This window comes from Salvelinus alpinus, chromosome 7 (genome assembly GCF_045679555.1).
Source record: "Salvelinus alpinus chromosome 7, SLU_Salpinus.1, whole genome shotgun sequence".
Taxonomy (NCBI): domain Eukaryota; kingdom Metazoa; phylum Chordata; class Actinopteri; order Salmoniformes; family Salmonidae; genus Salvelinus; species Salvelinus alpinus.
In genome coordinates, this window is record NC_092092.1 from 39,682,636 (window position 1) to 39,690,827 (window position 8,192).

Genomic DNA, 8,192 nt, shown 5'->3' on the forward strand with positions numbered 1-8,192 from the left:
GACGGATTACCAGGACGTGTACTCCGAGCATGCGCTGACCAACTTGCAAGTGTCTTCACTGACATTTTCAACCTGTCCCTGACTGAGTCTGTAATACTACTATAGTCCCTGTGCCCAAGAACACTAAGGTAACCTGCCTAAATGACTACCGACCCGTACCGACTCACGTCTGTAGCTATGAAATGCTTTGAAAAGCTGGTCATGGCTCACATCAACAACATTATCCCAGAAACCCTAGACCCACTCCAATTTAAATAACGCCCCAAAAGATCCACAGATGATGCAATCTCTACTGCACTCCACACTGCCCTTTCCCACCTGGTCAAAAGGAACTCCTACGTGAGAATGCTATTCATTGATTACAGCTCAGCGTTCAACACCATAGTGCCCTCAAAGCTCATCACTAAGCTAAGGACCCTGGGACTAAACACCTTCCTCTGCAACTGGATCCTGGACTTCCTGATGGGCCGCCCCCAGGTGGTAAGGGTAGGTAACAACACATCTGCCACACTGATCCTCAACACGGGGGCCCCTCAGGGGTGCGTGCTCAGTCCCCTCCTGTACTCCCTGTTCACACATGACTGCATGGCCAGGCACAACTCCAACACCATCATTAAGTTTGCCGACGACACAACGGTGGTGGGCCTGATCACCGACAACGATGAGACAGCCTATAGGGAGGAGGTCAGAAACCTGACCGTGTGGTGCCAGGATAACAACCTCTCCCTCAATGTGATCAACACAAAGGTGATGATTGTAGACTACAGGAAAAGGAGGACCGAGCACGCCCCCATTCTCATCAACGGGGCTGTAGTGGAGCATGTTGAGAGCTTCAAGTCCAAATCACCAACAAACTATCATGGTCCAAACACACCAAGACAGTCGTGAAGAGGACACAACAAAGCCTATTCCCTCTCTGGAGACTGAAGATATTTGGCATGGGTCCTCAGATCCTCAAAAAGTTATACAGCTGCACCTTCGAGAATATCCTGACGGGTTGCATCACTGCCTGGTATGGCAACTGCTCGTCCTCCAGCCACAAGGCACTACAGAGGCTAGTGCGGGGCCAAGCTTCCTGCCGTCCAGGACCTCTATACCAGGCTGTGTCAGAGGAAGGCCCTACAAATTGACGCCTGAGCAGCTAATCAAATGGCTACCCAGACTATTTGCATTGTCCTCCCCTCCACCATATTTTAAGCTCTGCTACTTTCTGGTGATTATCTATGCATAGTCACTTTAACTCTACCTACATGTACATATTACCTACATTACCTCGACTAACCTGTGCCCCCGCACATTGACTCTGTACCGGTACCCCCTGTATATTGCCTCGCTACTGTTATTTTACTGCTGTCTTTAATTATTTGTTATTTACATTTTTTCCGTATCTTTTTTTCTTAACAATTATTTTTCTTAAAACTGTATTGTTGGTTAAGGGCTTGTAAGTAAGCATTACACTGTAAGGTCTACACCTGTTGTATTCGGCGCATGTGACAAATACAATTTGATTTGATATGAAACATTTCACGGCTTTACAAGTAGGCTGCTACTGGGGTGTGTTTCATGATTAACGACTCATTGTGAAATTCTAGGAACATTCAGGAACTCAAGTCATTTTGTTCACCCGACCTAGAATATCTCACAATTAAATACCGACTATATTATCTCCCAAGAGAATTCTCCTCCGTCATCGCCACGGCCGTTTACATCCCACTTCAAGCCAAAACCTTGACTGCCCTCAAAGAACTTCACTGGACTTTATGCAAACTGAAAACAACATATCCTGAGGCTGCATTTATTGTAGCTGGGGATTTTAACAAAGCAAATCTGAGGATTTAAGCTGCCGAAGTTATATCAACATATCGACTGTACTACTCGTGCTGCTAAGACTCTCGACCAATGCTATTTATACTTCCGGAATGCTTACAAGGCCCTCCCCCGCCCTCCTTTCAGCAAATCTGACCACGACTCCATCTTGCTCCTCCTGTCCTATAGGCAGAAACTCAAACAGGAAGTGCCCATGCTTCGTACTATTTAATGCAGGTCTGACCAATCGGAATCCACGTTTCAGGATTGTTTTGATAACGTGGACTGGGATATGTTCTGGGTAGCTTGCGAAAAAATTATCTAGACGCATACACAGATACGGTGACTGAGTTTATAAGAAAGTGTATAGGAGATGTAGTACCCACTGTGACTATTAAAACCTACCCTAACCAGAAACCGTGGATAGATGGCGGCATTCGCGCAAACTGAAAGTGCGAACCACCGCATTAAACCATGGCAAGGTGACTGGTAATATGGCAGAATATAAACAGTGTAGTTATTCACTCCGCGAGGCAATGAAACAAGCTAAACATCAGTATAGAGATAAAGTGGAGTCACATTTCAATGGCTCAGACACGAGACATTTGTGGCAGGGACTATAGACAATCACGGACTACAAAAGGAAAACCAGCCACGTCGCCAAGACCAACGTCTTGCTTCTGGACAGGCTAAACACATTTTTCGCACGCTTTGAGGATAACACAGTGCCACCGACACGACCCGCTACCAAGGACTGTGGGCTCTCCTTCTCCGTGGCCGACGTGAGTAAAATATTTAAAGGTGTTAACTCTCGCAAGGCTGGCGGCCCAGAAGGTATCCCTAGCCACGTCCTCAAAGCATGCGCAGACCAGCCTGCTGGTGTGTTTACGGGCATATTCAATCTCTCCCTATCCCAGTCTGCTGTCCGCACATGCTTCAAGATGGCCACCATTGTTCCTGTACCCAAGAAGGCAAAGGTAACTGAACTTAATGACTATCGCCCCGTAGCACTCACCTCTGTCATCATGAAGTGCTTTGAGGCAATCAATCAATCAAATGTATTTATAAAGCCCTTTTTACATCAGCCGATGTCACAAAGTGCTGTACAGAAACCCAGCCTAAAACCCCAAACAGCAAGCAATGCAGATGTAGAAGCACGGTGGCTAGGAAAAACTCCATAGAAAGACCAGAGCCTAGGAAGAAACCTAGAGAGGAACCAGGCTCTGAGGGGTGGCCAGTCCTCTTATGGCTGTGACGGGCGGAGATTATAACAGAACATGACCAAGATGTTCAAACGTTCATAGATGACCAGCAGGGTCAGATAATAATAATCACAGTGGTTGTAGAGGGTGCAACAGGTCAGCACCTCAGGAGTAAATGTCAGTTGGCTTTTCACAGCCGATCATTCAGAGTTAGAGACAGGTGCGGTGCGGTAGAGAGGGAGTCCAAAACAGCAGGTCCGGGACAAGGTAGCACGTCCAGTGAACAGGTCAGGGTTCCATAGCCGCAGGTAGACAAGGCAGATCTTCACGGCCTTGTCTCAGGGTAGACAGGGTAGACAAGGCCGAAAATCAGGGTAGACAAGGCCGAAAATCACGTCAGTGACTCAACCCACTCAAGTAACGCACCCCTCCTAGGGATGGCATGGAAGAGCACCAGTAAGCCAGAGACTCAGCCCCCGTAATAGGGTTAGAGGCAGAGAATCCCATTGGAGAGAAGGGAGCCAGCCAGGCAGAGACAGGAAAGGCGGTTCGTCGCTCCAGTGCCTTTCCGTTCACCTTCACACCCCTGGGCCAGACTACACTCAATCATAGGACCTACTGAAGAGATGAGTCTTCAATAAAGACTTAATGGTCGAGACCGAGTCTGCGTCTCTCACATGGATAGGCAGACCATTTCAGTAAAACCTTGAAATCAGCCCTAGCCTTAACAGGAAGCCAGTGTCGAGAGGCTAGCACTGGAGTAATATGATCACATTTTTTGGTTCTAGTCAGGATTCTAGCAGCCGTATTTAGCACTAACTGAAGTTTATTTAGTGCTTTATATGGGTAGCCGGAAAGTAGAGCATTGCAGTAGTCTAATCTAGAAGTGACAAAAGCATGGATTCATTTTTCTGCATAATTTTTGGACAGAGAGTTTCTGATTTTTGCAATGTTACGTAGATGGAAAAAAGCTGTCCTTGAAATATTCTTGATATGCTTGTCAAAAGAGAGATCGGGGTCCAGAGTAACGCTGAGGTCCTTCACAGTTTTATTTTTTAAATTAAAATATATATATTTTTACCCCGCTTTGTTAGTAGTTACTGTCTTGTCTCATCGCTACAACTCCCGTACGAGAGAGGTATGCGTCCTCCGAAACACAACCCAACCAAGCCGCACTGCTTTTTAACACAGCGCGCATCCAACCTGGAAGCCAGCCACACCAATGTGCCGGAGGAAACACCGTACACCTAGCGACCTGGTCAGCATGCACTGCGCCCGGCCCGCCACAGGAGTCGTTAGTGCGCAATGAGACAAGGATATCCCTGCCAGCCAAACCCTCCCTAACCCGAACGACGCTAGGCCAATTGTGCGTCGCCCCATGGACCTCCTGGTTGCGGCCGGCTGCGACAGAGCCTGGGCTCGAACCCAGAGTCTCTGGTGGCACAGCTAGCACTGCGATGCAGTGCCTTAGACCACTGCGCCACCCGGGAGGCCTTCACAGTTTTATTTGAGATGACTGCACAACCATCAAGATTCATTGTCAGATCCAACAGAAGATCTCTTTGTTTCTTGGGACCTAGAACTAGCATCTCTGTTTTGTCCGAGTTTAAAAGTAAAACATTTACCGCCATCCACTTCCTTATGTCTGAAACACAGGCTTCCAAGGGAGGGCAATTTTGGGGCTTCATCATGTTTCATATGAAAAGCCAACTGACATTTACTCCTGAGGTGCTGACTTGCTGCACCCTCGATAACTACTGTGATTATTATTATTTGACCATGCTGGTCATTTATGAACTTTTGAACATCTTGGCCATGTTCTGTTATAATCTCCACCCAGCACAGCCAGAAGAGGACTGGCCACCCCTCATAGCCTGGTTCCTCTCTAGGTTTCTTCCTAGGTTTTGGCCTTTCTAGGGAGTTTTTCCTAGCCACCGTGCTTCTACACCTGCATTGCTTGCTGTTTGGGGTTTTAGGCTGGGTTTCTGTACAGCACTTTGAGATATCAGCTGATGTACGAAGGGCTATATAAATACATTTGATTTGAAATGTACAGCTGTGTATCGTCCGCATAAAAGTGAAAGTTAACATTATGTTTCCAAATGACATCACCAAGAGGTCAAATATATAGTGAAAACAATAGTGGTCCTAAAACGGAACCTTGAGGAACACCGAAATTTACAGTTGATTTGTCAGAAGACAAACCATCCACAGAGACAAACGGATATCTTTCCGACAGATAAGATCTAAACTAGGCCAGAACTTGTCCATGTATACCAATTTGGGTTTCCAATAACTCCAAAAGAATGTGGTGATCGATGGTATCAAAAGCAGCACTAAGGTCTAGGAGCAGGAGGACAGATGCAGTGCCTCGGTCTGACGCCATTAAAATGTAATTTACTACCTTCACAAGTGCAGTCTCAGTGCTATGATGGGATCTAAAACCAGACTGAAGCTTTTCTTATACATTGTTTGTCTTAAGGAAGACTGTGCAACAGCTTTTTCCAAAATCTTTTGAAAGGAATGGGAGATTCGATATAGGCCAATAGTTTTTAAAATATTTTCTGGGTCAAGGTTTGGCTTTTTCAAGAGAGGCTTTATTGCTGCCACTTTTAGGGAGTTTGGTACACATCCGGTGGATAGGGAGCCGTTTATTATATTCAACATAGGAGGGCCAAGCACAGGAAGCAGCTCTTTCAGTAGTTTAGTTGGAATAGGGTCCAGTATGCAGCTTGAAGGTTTAGAGGCATTTTCATCAATGTGTAAAGAGATATAGTATTAAAAAACTTGAGTGTCTCTCTTGATCCTAGGTCCTGGCAGTGTTGTGCAGACTCAGGACAACTGAGCTTTGGAGAAATACGCAGATTTAAAGAGGAGTCCGTAATTTGCTTTCTAATGATCATGATATTTTCGTCATGAATTTATCACTGCTGAAGTGAAAGCCATCCTCTCTTGGGGAATGCTGCTTTTTAGTTAGCTTTGCGACATTATCAAACATAAATATGGGATTGTTCTTTTTCTCTTCAATTAAATTTGAAAAATAGGATGATCGAGCAGCAGTGAAGTCTCTTCGATACTGCACAGTAGTGTCTTTCCAAGCTAGTCGGAAGACTTCCAGTTTGGTATAGCGCCATTTCCGTTCCAATTTTCTGTAAGCTTGCTTCAGGCCTCTGGTATTATCTTTATACCAGCGATCTAGTTTCTTATGGCAAATGTTTTTTGTTTTTATGGGTGCTACAGCATCTAGGGTATTCTGCAAGGTTACATTTAGTTCCTCATGTTGGTGGTTAACCGATTTTTGTACTCTGACATCCTTGGGTAGGTGGAGGGAGTCTGGAAGGCATCTAGGAATCTTTGGGTTGTACGAGAATTTATAGCACGGCTTTTGATGATCCTTGGTTGGGGTCTGAGCAGATTATTTGTTGCGATTGCAAACATAATAAAATGGTGGTCCTATAGTCCAGGATTATGAGGAAAAACATTAAGATCCACAATATTTATTCCACAGGACAAAACTAGGCCAGAGTATGACTGTGGCAGTGAGTAGGTCCGGAGACGTGTTGGACAAAACCCACTGAGTCGATGATGGCTCCAAAAGCCTTTTGGAGTGGGTCTGTGGACTTTTCCATGTGAATATTAATGTCACCAAAAATTTGAATATTATCTGCCATGACTACAAGGTCCGATAGGAATTCAGGAAACTCAGTGAAGAACACTGTATATGGCCCAGGAGGCCTGTAAACAGTAGCTCTAAAAAGTGATTGAGTAGGCTGCATAGATTTCATGACTAGAAGCTCAAAAGATGAAAACGCAGTCATTTTTTGGGTGTAAATTTAAATTTGCTATCGTAAATGTTAGCAACACCTCCGCCTTTGCGGGACGCACAGGGGAATTGGTCACTAGTGTAACCAGGAGGAGAGGCCTCATTTAACACAGTAAATTCATCAGGCTTAAGTCATTATGTTTCAGTCAGGCCAATCACATCGTATGTCAAGATTATGATCAGTGATTAGATCATTGACTATAATTGCCTTGGAAGTGAGGGATCTAACATTAAGTAGCCCTATTTTGAGATGTGAGATATCACAGTCTCTTTCAATAATGACAGGAATGGAGGAGATCTTTATTCCAGTGAGATTGCTAAGGCGAACATGTTTAGATTTGCCCAACCTAGATCGAGGCACAGACACGGTCCCAATGGGGATAGCTGAGCTGACTACACTGACTATGCTAGTGGCAGACTCCACTAAGCTGGCAGGGTGGCTAACAGTGTGCTGCCTGCTGCCAGACTAGTCAAGGATCATATCACCTCTACCTTACCTGCCACCTTAGACCCACTTCAATTTGCTTACAGCCCCAATAGATCCACAGACAATGCAATTGCCATCACTCTGCACACTGTCCTATCCCATCTGGACAAGAGGAATACCTATGTAAGAAGGCTGTTTATTGACTACAGTTCAGCATTCAACACCATAGTACCCTCCAAGCTCATCATTAAGCTCAAGGCCCTGGGTCTGAACCCTGCCCTGTGAAACTGGGTCCTGGACTTCCTGACGGGCCGCCACCAGATGATGAAGGTAGGAAACATCACCTCCACTCCGTTGATCCTCAACACTGGGGCCCCACATGGGTGCGTGCTCAGCCGCCTCCTGTTCTCCCTGTTCACCCATGACGGCATGGCCACGCACGCCTCCAAATCAATCATCAAGTTTTCCGACGACACAACAGTAGTAGGCTTGATTACCAACGATGACGACACAGCCTACAGGAAGGAAGTGAGGGCTCTGGGACTGTGGTGCCTGAAAACAACCTCTCACTCAACGTCAACAAAACAAAGGAGATGATTGTGGACTTCAGAAAACAGCAGAGGGATCACCCCCCTATCTACATAAACGGGACCGCAGTACAGAAGGTGGAAAGATTCAAGTTCCTTGGCGTACACATCACTGACAAACCGAAATGGACCACCCACACAGACAGTGTGGTGAAGAAGGCGCAACAGAGCCTCTTCAACCTCAGGAGGCTAAAGAAATTTGGCTTGTCACCTAAAACCCTCACAAACTTTTACAGATGCACAATTGAAAGAATCCTGTCGGGCTGTATCACCGCCTGGTACGGCAACTGCAATGCCCGCAACCGCAAGGCATTATCGGGGGCAAACTACCCGCTCTCCAGGACACC